Source organism: the organism of the source record quoted next, unplaced genomic scaffold (genome assembly GCF_019419815.1).
Source record: "Pyrus x bretschneideri cultivar Hongxiangsu unplaced genomic scaffold, Pyrus_bretschneideri_v1 Contig68, whole genome shotgun sequence".
In the NCBI taxonomy this organism is placed as follows: Eukaryota; Viridiplantae; Streptophyta; class Magnoliopsida; order Rosales; family Rosaceae; genus Pyrus; species Pyrus x bretschneideri.
This window is the reverse complement of record NW_025999807.1, coordinates 1,684,705-1,696,884: the sequence shown is the minus strand read 5'-3', so window position 1 is coordinate 1,696,884 and position 12,180 is coordinate 1,684,705. Positions and strand designations below refer to the sequence as shown.

Genomic DNA, 12,180 nt, shown 5'->3' with positions numbered 1-12,180 from the left:
ACATAAACATTTATCAAACATTGTAATACTGCTTTTTTTTCTTTTCAAAAGCACTTTTACAAAAAAGTTTACCAAACACTCTGCTGCTTTATTTCACAACTGCTTATTCTCACAGCATAGCAGAAGTAGTTTTTTTTCAAAGCATAACAATACCAAACCAGCTTAAGTACTGGTTTGGTATTGAGGTGATTTTAAAAAAAAACGGGTATCAAAAACAACTAGGAGTTTTTTTGTGTTTGGTAAACATTCAACTTTAGCTTTTTTTTTCACAGTTTTGGATGAAAAAAAAGCTAAAAGTTCAAAGCAGCAAAAGCTAGCTTTGAAAAACCAACTTTTTTTTGCTTTCATAGCTTCTACGCAAACCTAATTTGCAAAGAGGCGCTGAGCCCTTTAATGAAAAATTTAAACACCCAAAATGACCTTAAACAATTAAATAATTACACATAATATCAACTGGAAGACGTCACCAACTTCAATTGGGAGATCATCCTCGTCGATCCCGCCACAACGCCTTTCACTTCCAGCTTCAACAATCACCGTTATTGACCTTGAATTCCATACCCTAGGATGTTATTTATGCCTCTGTCCTTCCTCCCATCTCTTGTCCGTCCTCTCTCACTCCCATGCCAACAAAATAGCGTCGAGAAATAACACCAACTTTTCCGGCGAGGACCAGATTCGGTTTTGGCATTGCAGATTTTCCAGATTGCACCGCTTACAGGCGATTGATCTTTGTATTTTTGCAAATTAGGAGAACCCAAATTGCTTAGATAGACACCAAAACTCAGTTATTCCAAATACACTAAATTAAATACACAAAACTACTTCGTATGATCAAATTCACACTATATAGTTTCAAAAAGAAAAAATGATTAGTCCTAGAAGAAGAAGAAACCAGCATCCTGGAGTGTTGGCCTTGCCTGATGTATATAATGAACTCCTCGAGCAACTAGGCCATATATGTACTGCAAATCAGATGACAGGTGAGAGAGATTGAGGAACAGAGCAGAAAATAAAAAAGAAGATGGAGCAAAAAAAAACAAAAAAGAGAAAATTGGAGTTGTGGGGGAGACTTCTAGAAAGATGTTTTTGATTTTTGGAAAGTCTAGTTCAGTAGTGGGGAGTGGGAAAGACTACTCAATGCAGATGGAGAAAATTAAATTAATGGCACATCTAGTATTATACCATTTTTGGTCATTTCACACAATCATAGTTGTTTTAAATTAAAGTTTACCAAACACTATAATACTGCTTTATTTCATAGCTCTTTATTCTCACAGCACAGCAGAAGTAGTTTTTTTTTTTTTTAAAGTACAACAATACCAAACCAGCCCTTAGCAAGAAAGGAAGAAAAGGGCATGGGTGTTGCACGCGATTTGGGTTATGTTTTTTTTATTCGTTAAATTACATTTTACCGTTCAAGTTTGTGGTTAATTGCAACTTCATATAACGTCTTTAAAACATTTCAATTTCATACATAAATTTCGATTTCATTACAATTTCATACCTCCTTTAAAGTAACCAGTATCAGAGCTTTTCATTAAAGTTGTCTTTTTTTTTTCTTTCTATTTTTTATGTTTTTAATTATACAAAAGAAAAGTAGTGATCTTCTTTTTAATTAAAGTTTTTATACAAGTTTGGTAGCCACATCATCATTTAACTGCTAACTTAACAGACTTTTTAACGGTTGTACGATATTGAAATAAAATAGAAGTAAATGTATGTGATTGAAATGTTTTAAAAATATTGTATGAGATTGCAATTACACCCAAACTTGAAGGGGCAAAATGTAATTTACCCTTTTTTTATTTATTTTTTGGCTTATTATATTAACACCCCACAAATTGTTGAATAAACCTTACATAATTAATACACCTCATATTTGCTTTTTCAATTAAAAATTATTTTAATACACCCCACATACTTTCTCATAATACCCTCACACCCTACATTCTCAATATACATCTTACATTTTTACATGCATCCCAAATTTTCTATACACCCCACATTTTTCAAATCTTATAAAGCTTTTAATTTGGACAAAAAATGCCGACTAGAATTTTGACAATAGATGTTGCCTAAGATTTAAAGCATATGTAGATTGTTTTCAATTCCAACATTAAAACCCATGTCGTCTGTTTTTAATATTTGGTGGTAATTTTAGGTATTTAATCTTTTGTAATCCATGTGATCCCTAAAAGATGAATACGAATATAGAAGCTTGAATAATGCAACAAAAGCAAGATTAATTAAATAATTATCAATGTCGTCAAAATCACTAAAACAATAAAAAGTATGAAGTCTTACCTCATGTGAAGCTTCTGAAACATTGATTTCGTGTTTCATTCGTCAAAAATAAATTTTCTCAATCAACATGTTTTTAGTTTTGTTGGTTAGGGTTTTGTTTAACAATGGAGGGTCGGAAGGGTTTTGATAGTTAAAGTGTCACATCACGACCCGGGCCCCCACCACATCCTGTGCTTGACTCCACCGTAGCACAATATTGTCTGCTTTGGGCCCCGACCACGCCCTCATGGTTTTGTTTCTGGGAACTCATGCGAGCAGAACTTCCCAATGTGTCACCCATCCTGGAATTGCTCTCGCACGAACTCACTTAACTTTGGAGTTCTAATGGAACTTGAAGCCAGTGAGCTCAGGCATCGTGCTAAGTAAAGATAAGAATATACATATAAGGCTTACATGATTAACTCCTTTGGGGGATGTGGGATGTTACAATCCACCCCCCCTTAAGGACCTGACGTCCTCGTCAGCACACTTCTGGTCAAGGATTGGCTATGATACCAAATTGTCACATCCCAGCCTAAGCCCCCACCACATCCTAGGCTCGACTCTACCATAGCACAATATTGTCTGCTTTGGGCCCCAACCACGCCCTCATAGTTTTGTTTCTGGGAACTTATGAGAGCAAAACTTCCCAGTGTGTCACCCATCCTGGGATTGCTCTCGCACGAACTCGCTTAACTTTGGATTTCCAATGAAACCCGAAGCCAACGAGCTACCAAAAGGCCTCGTGTCAGGTAGAGATGAGAATATACATATAAGGCTTACAGGATTCACTCCCCTTCCCCTGGGCGGTGTGGGATGTTACATAAAGAAGATAAACAATGCATTAAAAGTGATTTGAGGTATATTTAGATATTTTTTTTTTAAAAACCTAATAAGGTCAAAATTGTCATTGCATTGTATGCTAAATAAGTTATTTAATACCAAATTTTAATCTGGCGTGCATTCAACATTTTGTGGGGTGCTAATATAAAAAAACCTATTTTTTTTCTTGTTCTTATCATTAAATAAAGTTATTAGATGGTTTTTTGTTAAAATGCAAAGTTTTAAAGTATTTTTTTATTAATTTTCCTATATATTAAACATTAAACATGAGTATGTGTGAGGCTCATAAAGGTTCATCATTTTCCTTCCGTAATTTTATCAAATATTTTTAATTTTTTTATAAGGTAATTTGATTAAGATGACCCAGTAATTTTCCCATGCTATCATCCATTTGGATGAAACCAATTGGATATTTTTGAGAAAAAAGCTTTTGTTTTTCTTATAACAACTAAGAAATAAAAGGAATGCATTATCCACAATTCAAATGTCCAAAACAACACAAGTATACTGAAAAATACGCTAACTTGCTTGTGCGTGTAACTTGTTTTTGGCATATCTCATGTTTGCACTTTTTAACTTATTTACATGTATAATAAGACAATTCTCATGCCGGCTGCTGCATCTTAAGTCGTTTATCTATTCAGTTCAGTAATATAGAATTGAAGAATTCGAAGGTTTCAAACAATTCATCAGGTGAAACTAATGGCTGCTTAATTAAGACAAACAAAACGATGTTTCTCTTTCTCTTTTCATCAAGCAAGCTAAGGCACAAGGGTCTCATGAGGCCTACAAAGTCATACGAAAAACTAATTTCAAGTCTTATTGTTATTAATGTCTAGGTGTTGTCTATTTAATTAGTTGAAATTTGAAACTTTGAACGACGACTAATTGAACAAAGAATTTGAAGGTTGAACAATAAAAAGCACACGCCAAAAGTCATATATTTTGGTTTAAAATTAAATTAAGTTTATATTATTGAGAATGAATCCCACATCGATAGGAGGAGGAACCGTGCATGGACTCATAAGTAAGTTAGCTACTCTTAATGATTGGTTTTTTTGTGGAACCTCGACTTTTTTATGGTATCAGAGCAGATTGTCCCACATGCTCCACGTCACCCTGTTTGTGTTGTTCACATATTTAGCTTGAAAATTCACCACACTTGAGGGGACGGTATTAAGAATAAATCTCACATTGATGGGAGAAGGGACCTTTCATAGACTTATAAGTAAGTTGGGTTACTACTCCCTATATTGCCAATTGTTTTTATGTTGGAACCTCAACTTTTTTCACATATCATCAACTACTTGTATTTGTATTTCAATATTGTATTTGTATCCAAATTGCGTAGTTTCAAATTTATATTTAACTTATTTCAATACATATTTTAAACAAAGATCTTCCAAAAAGTGATCTCATTTTCATAATATGAGATAATAGGTGGATAGCGCATAACCACAGCTATTTCACATTATGTAAAACAAGATTCCTAGCCTTTTCTTTTTCTTGATTCTTGACTTCTCTTATTTCAAATAACTAAACATATACTATTATCCCATTACATTTTTATTCAGTTTGGTCGAACCTCTGCTAATCTCTGAGCTGCCATCCCTTTGGCTTGTAACAAGCGTGAGGCCATTATTTGATTGCTTATGGCCCTTGGCTATTTATTTGATGGATGTGTGCCTTATTTGAGTTGCGGCCTTAATTCTTAGTCAGATTGAGCAAAACGCCTATAATTGACAACCCTATTTTTCTATCCCGAAGGTGCAAATGGGAAGCTAAAACCAACTTTGGCTCCCCGAACTTAGCTTCTCTCGTTAGATGCATCTAGAGGTCGTCACGAGTTTTATTACAGAAAATGATTAATCTGGCACGATTTTTATGTCATAAGAAATTAATATCAATGCATGCAAGGAAGCAGCTTACTTCAAATTTTGGTGGACTTTAATATAAGGCGGAAAGCATTAAGCATGCTAGTGTTCCTATATACCCTCATATCATATGTGCAAACCAAGTAATTAACTAGTTATCAAATAAATCTGGGTAGGTAAAAGTCTTGTTTCCTTATTTTTTTTCTCTTTTCCTTTTTGCAAAGACAAAATTGGTAATTAAATAGTTACCAATTAAATCTGGGTTGGTAGATGTCTTGTTTCCTCTTTTTTTTTTTTTTCTTTTTTTCTTTTTTTTTTTTCTCTCTCTCTTTTCCTTTTTATAAAGAGAATGTTGTTAAAAGTAGCCATCTGAAACCCTAAACCCAAAAAAGAAGACAAATGATAAAAAGCCACAATCCTAAATACAACACTGTAATGAAATTCAACAGTGGCTCGAACTTTATCTCACAACTATTAACTATTACTTTCTGTCATAAATACTAAATAGTTAAAAAAAAATGTAAGGCATAATTATGCCGTTTAAAGTGTGTTTGATCTTTTATTTATTTATTTTTTATTTGCTCTGTTGAGTTTGGTAATTTGATGTAGACCTTGTCGTTTGGTCCAAGCTATCATCAAGTGAATGGAACTGGCTATTATTTTACAGAAAGATAAAAAATAATAAAATAATAAAAAAAATAAAACTATTATCTTCCTTGACCATTAGATAAGAAATAGATAAGAAGAAGAGAAAACAAAAGCAGTATCGAATTCAAAAGTCAAAAACAGCTGAAGTATGCGCACGTTGGTGTGTCCCCATGTTAGGGTTCTACAGTGATGATGTACACAAAAATCAAAGAAACTTTATCTTCTTTGTAAATTGTTTTATAAACATATATATATCTCACGTTTGGACTTTCTTCATTACCTTGTTTGTGTACATATAATAAGACAACGGCAATGCCGGCTGCGCTGAGGTATTCAAAAGTTTCAGCTAAATGACTGCGATAACAATCTATCGAGACAAACAAAAACAACTTTTTACGCACTTTTCATTGAGCATGCAGAGTCATTAAGAAAACTAAAGTTTAAATTTTCAAGTCTAATGGTCTTAGAGGTTTTCTACTTAGTTGAAGGTTGAAACTTTTGAAGACTACTAATAGGAAACCGGTTCAGGTTAAACAAACAAAAACAAAGAGCCAAAAGTCATAGATTTTGGTTTTCTTAAGATTAAATTCCACATCATCTAGATTGATACTATTCTTAGGCCATTAGGAAACGGGTTATAAGTGAATAAATCTTAGCAAACACTGAATGAGCAAGTCAAAATGTTGCATTCTTGCATTATATTTTAATCAGATGACTTCAAAAGAAGATTTTATCGTAAAATGTAAGACAACCACTGAACCAGTTATTTCACAGAATGACATCTTACTCTTTAAAGATTTTGCACACAAGTGTACTAAATTCAAAACGTAACAACAAGGTCAACAATTAAATTCTTCTATCGTGCTAAGAAATTCTAAGAAATAGGGTTTGAGAACATGCAAGAGACGTATCCGAATGGAACAAATTAGCCCGCACTCTCTTGGCGTGCAAATTCAAACTCCAACACGGCGCTTTGTGCAGCTGACGCGGAATGAGACCGATAGGTCCCCTCTTGTCCGGGGGCTAAACTACATAATTCTGATGATGGTCAATATACCCAGCGCCCACCCGATCGAACCTACAAAACCCTAAACCCTTTTCAAACTCTTCAGGACCCACCACGTCACCATAAGCACAAGCCACTGCATGCATCTACATGGATATATGTACCCATCATGCATGCATGCATGTCATAGCATCATCATGTATGTGGTGGGAGGCAACAGGAAAATGGCAACATCTAGAAAGGAAGGGGCCAAGCACTCAGTAGCAATTCTGAGTCGTGGTCATGGCATAGTCAGATTTTAGGACCTCATTCATGACTCACCTTCCTCCATCAACTGTTTATTTTTATTTCTTTTTCCAGATTTTGTCTTTTGTAGTAATGCGATGAAATTGCTGACAAATGACAAATGCATTCTCAAGTTAAATTTGATTATCTTCTACTATTGCTAAATTAGTTAAATCCCGTATTCAATTTTGTAATGATTTTTGGTATGTCACGAGTCGGAAGGAGTTTGCTACCTCAACCATGATAAATTCGATCGGCACACCTTTACAATATGTGATGTGAATCGTCGCTTTCAAGTTTTGAGCATAATATTATTTTTGATGTGATTAAGTGTTTTAAAATTTGATGTGAAATTCATTCTCAACATACCATTTTATACGTGGTAAATTTTCAAGTCAAACATACTGACAACACAAATAGAATGACGTAGAGCATGTGCAGCTATTGGGCTTCGCACGTAAAAAAAAAATACTCTAATACAATGAAGAAATGTAAAGTTCCACCATAAACCAATTGCTAATATAAAGAATACCAAACTCCTTATAAGTTCATACAAAGTCCCAAATTATCTTCAACAAAAACTATTCTAATTATTTTCACTTGCAAAATTTTGTTTCTATTCATTTTTTTTATATTCTTCCCTTCTTTCTCACTATCATTGTTTTTCATCACCCCTTTCGCTCATGTATTATAATTGCATATCTCAAGCATAAAATGTAAAACTTAAAAACCAAATTATTATCAAACCGAGATATAGTAATTCTTTTGTGACAATTAATTTGGTACATTGTCAAAACAGTTGTCCCGTTATTAAACAACTTACCAACCAAAATGTAAGTCATAGTGTTTGGTAACTTCTATTTCTAGTAACCTATATATAATATAGTTCTCTTGTTAAAAAGCATATACGGTTTTAGATAATTTGATTTCAACATAGCACGTTAAACAGTCAATCGAAATAACAAATTAATTCATGCATGCTTAAGTGGTCCTAGTAGATCGATACAATGCAACACTACCTGTTAAACTACATGTATTTGTTGGAACTTTACAATTAGCAAGAACCCTAAATTACAATATACATACATGTATCTGAACAAGAACTTGGTTATGAATTCGACCGAAATGCATTTGTTAGAAAGAAAAAAATAACTCTTACCTTTGGGTTGGTATGCCTTGACGTTATGGACATTGACGCAATGATCAAGCACCATTACATTGGGGGACAATTTCAGAACTCAAGCAACAACGCTGGGCATCTTCATTGGGTAGACTTGGATGGGCATGCCTGATAAAGCCATGGAACTGTGAATAAGGAAATATCTTCTACTCAATGGGGACCTTATGTTCTCACTAGAATAGGGCTAATTTTCAGAAAATAGATGGTATTCCTCTTGAGTAGGGACAATCCTCTTATAGATGTAAACCCTAACTGTTTCCTCCTATCACGAAAGCAGTTTGGCACATCCAAAAAAAATTCCAACATGAGGGCTATCCACTTACTGGCATGTCATCCTTATTGTCCTACTTTCAAGGGATATGGTTTAATCAATTATTGACTCTAACTGATTTCAAGTTTAACGTCACTTGACCTTAAGATGATAAGTTAAAGTCCAATTAGGTTCCAACATTCTCCCACTTGGACTTAAACTGATCATCCTTGTATAAATAACACCTTAACCAAAATCAATTCCTTAGTGATCACATGAGTCTCCTTTTATTAATCCACAAAGTCACACATGTATAATTCCATGTGTTTATGTGATTAACGTTGCTGCTTCTTTCCTGCTTTCGACTTGCTTCAGGAACCCTTTTACTTTGCACACCTACCACTCCAATCTATTTCGTCTTCGGTCTTTAATTGTTGCCAACTCAATTATATGAGTCAATTAATCACAACATGCCGCCCCTCTTCTTCAATAGTTGACCTGCGCCGCTAACGATTGCGTGGCCTGGAGCGTTCGGGTGTATGCGACCTTTTGATATGGACGCGGTCACGGTTTCTGTACTTGATTCTTTTACGATTCCAGTCTCTGTCTCGTTCTCAGAGGGTTCATGTTTTTTAAGGAGAGGCCCAAGTTGATTCTGGTGTTTTCACCATTGTATCAAACGTGATCACAGTACCTAGAAGAAAACCAACAAACATTAATCGAAGAATTATAGTTCCCATAATCAAAATATAATCAACGACAATAGTAATTATAAGAATTGAATTTAGGGTGAGCTAATACATGCTCTGATACCAAATGTTGGAACTCTACAATTAGCAAGAATTAGCAAGAACCCTAAATTACAATATACATACATGTATCTGAACAAGAACTTGGCTATGAATTCAACCGAAATGCATTTGTTAGAAAGAAAGAAATAACTCTCACCTTTGGGTAGGTATGCCTTGACGTTATGGACATTGACGCAATGATCAAGCACCATCACATTGGGGGACAATTTCAGAACTCAAGAAACAACGCTGGGCATCTTCATTGGGTAAACTTGGATGGGCATGCCTGATAAAGCCATGGAACCGTGAATAAGGACCTCCAATTCAACACACAACTGCCCTGCGCAAAAAATCCATTTTCCATCAAGACGTGTAAGGGCTGTGCTCATTCAACGGTCTAGATTACTTGGGCTAATAGTGTAAAATCGGGTCCAAACACATCCTTATTGTCCTACTTTCAAGGGATATGATTTAATCAATTATTGACTCTAACTGATTTCAAGTTTAACGTCACTTGACCTTAAGATACTAAGTTAAAGTCCAATTAGGTTCAAACAGTATTGTCAACTAATAATTAAGTATATAGGAAAATAATGCTAAGGTTGTTTATGGGGGATCTCCGAAGGATCATCTCCTTATTAGGTAGCAAATCACATACTTGATTGAATATTTTAGAAAGAAGCCTTGGGCAAAACCTCAGATATATTGAACAATTGTTGCTTACCCAAAACAGTACAATAATTGTTTAGATGGTCCTCGCGTGCAGCTAAACAAAAATTGATAAAACGTTCACGGGTGTGGTTCACTCATGCGTTTATACAGATTTGTTTAGACAGTCCTGGTGTTCCATGAGGGGTTTCTCTATTAATTTTGGATTTTTGTGGGAATAATATTTGGATGCTCACGGGAGAATACCTGATATACTAACTTTTGTATGTGGCCCAACGAAATAAATTCATGTGTCAATTAAAATTCTTGAAAAAAATTAACCGAGCACTGGATAACCAACACTCAGTTTCCATCAATCCATAACCAAACACTAACCTTTTTCATCACAAAAGCACCAGATCATGTCGGCATACTCCATTTTTATGTCATATCTTCAACAACCCTTGTAAGTCTAACTATGCTGGTAGATTAAAAAGACAACTCGGTGGATGGTGGGTGGGATGTTCTTGCCTTCATGGTTTATACTTTCATGTTAGATTCAGATATCACAATAATAGAGGTGTCATGAATTCGAGCGAGGGGCGTTGGCTGGTGGTAGTGAGAGAGGAAATTAGAAGGGCACCAAGGAAAACACAAGTATTGTCAGGTGCTGGTTTGGTCGGAGTTGCAGAGGAAGGATGACAAGGGAGGAGAGAGGTTGGAGGGGATGAGGTGGCGTCAATGGAGGAGGAAAGTTGGAGAAGAAGGCGAGAAGAGCTTAAAACTAGACGTTTCACCACTACCATTGTCACTACCACCAGTGGCGAAGTCATGAAGCTTTGGAGGAAGGCGAAAAAAAGTGTATAAGGTTAAAAAAAAATGTAGGCAACGAAATCCTTTTGGATAGCAGACAATATTAATATCTTTCATAATTTATCAATACAAACAAGTTAGAATTATTACCAGTGACGTTTCATGTCCCTGAAAACATGGTTTAGTACCTATGTAGAAACTCCAAGGTCATCATAAGTCTAGGCCATGAAGATCAAACATAGTGTAGTACCCATGTAAAAAATCACAATGATTAGTCCTTAATTATATATTTTAAGGCATGACACCGCAACAATCTTGTAATGCATTGTTAGCTTCTAATGGATTTCTTCAACAAAACAATTCCACTTAGAATTTCTCTTTAACTTGACACTCTAACCTAATATAGAAAATATAAGATTTTATTCATAGCACACAAACTTATATTTATAAAATTTTACCACTTAGCACAAGAAAATAAAAAATGTCCTTGTTGTGTGAACAGTACCAAGAGTGTTTCGTTAAAACTCCCTAACTAATTACAAGGGTTTGAAAACTTTGTGTTTTAATCAAAAGGACAAAAATATGTTGTAAGTGAATAGTACTAGAAGTGATTTTCTAGAGTAAAAATGAACAATACCAAAAATGTTTCGTTAAAATTTTCAATATATATTCCAAAGACTTATATTCATTGAAAACCTTTACCACTTAGCACAGAAAAATAAAAAATGAAATACAAAATTTTATATTTTCTCCTAGTTTAAATAAAAATATCTTGTAAAATTCTATTTGACTTTATAATAATTTTTTTATATATATTTTCATATTGTTTTGTTTTTAGATGAGACTAGAAGAAAAAATTGATTATATAATGCACAATACAAATTGTGTTAAGCCTTACGTTTATGCAAAACCAATATAGTTTTTCCCCGTGGAATTTCATCAGGTGGTCCCTACAAGGCTAAAATCCAATCTGATTGGCATTGCTTTCATGGAAAATGATCATTTTCGGATCCCTTCCACCTAATTCTCCTTATCAAATAATTCGGACCCTTAAAATTTAATCCAACGACTAAAGTTATTATAACTTTTAAAGTAGGCATGTGCCTTTAGCCGTTGGATCAAATTTCAAGGACCTGGATTGTTTGATGAGGAGGATTAGGTGGAAGTGATCCGGAGATGATCCCTTTCCCACTCCCACTAGCCGCACCTTTTGTTTATTATTTGTTTTAAATCTCAAGTCCAAACCGCGTCATTTGGCCTGAGTATTTAAAAAAAAAATAATAATAATTATAACGCACGACAACACTCAGGCAGCAACGCAACACTGTAGCACAACTAGAACCAAATCGAACCCAGATTCCCGCAGATTTAGAAGACCAGAGAGGTGGAATCCTCACTTTCAGTGGAGATTTCAGACGAGCGGAGGGGTGGTCACCCATGCTTGCCCCTCTGTAGCTTCGCAAGTGACTACCAGCACCATCAAATGTTGAAATCAAATTTGCGCACAACCATTGGTATATGAACAATCGTCATAATTCCATGAATGTCATATATGA

At 34.8% G+C, this 12,180-nt stretch overlaps 1 long non-coding RNA gene across 1 annotated transcript; it reads right to left on the bottom strand.

The window, feature by feature from the left end:
• Positions 1-230: 230 nt before the first annotated feature.
• LOC125472258 lies at positions 231-9,495 on the bottom strand. The gene is made up of 3 exons (XR_007254187.1): positions 9,321-9,495; positions 8,102-9,066; positions 231-965 (listed from the first exon to the last, which is right to left on the bottom strand). It is a non-coding gene; the product is annotated as an uncharacterized LOC125472258 (long non-coding RNA).
• Positions 9,496-12,180: the final 2,685 nt, after the last annotated feature.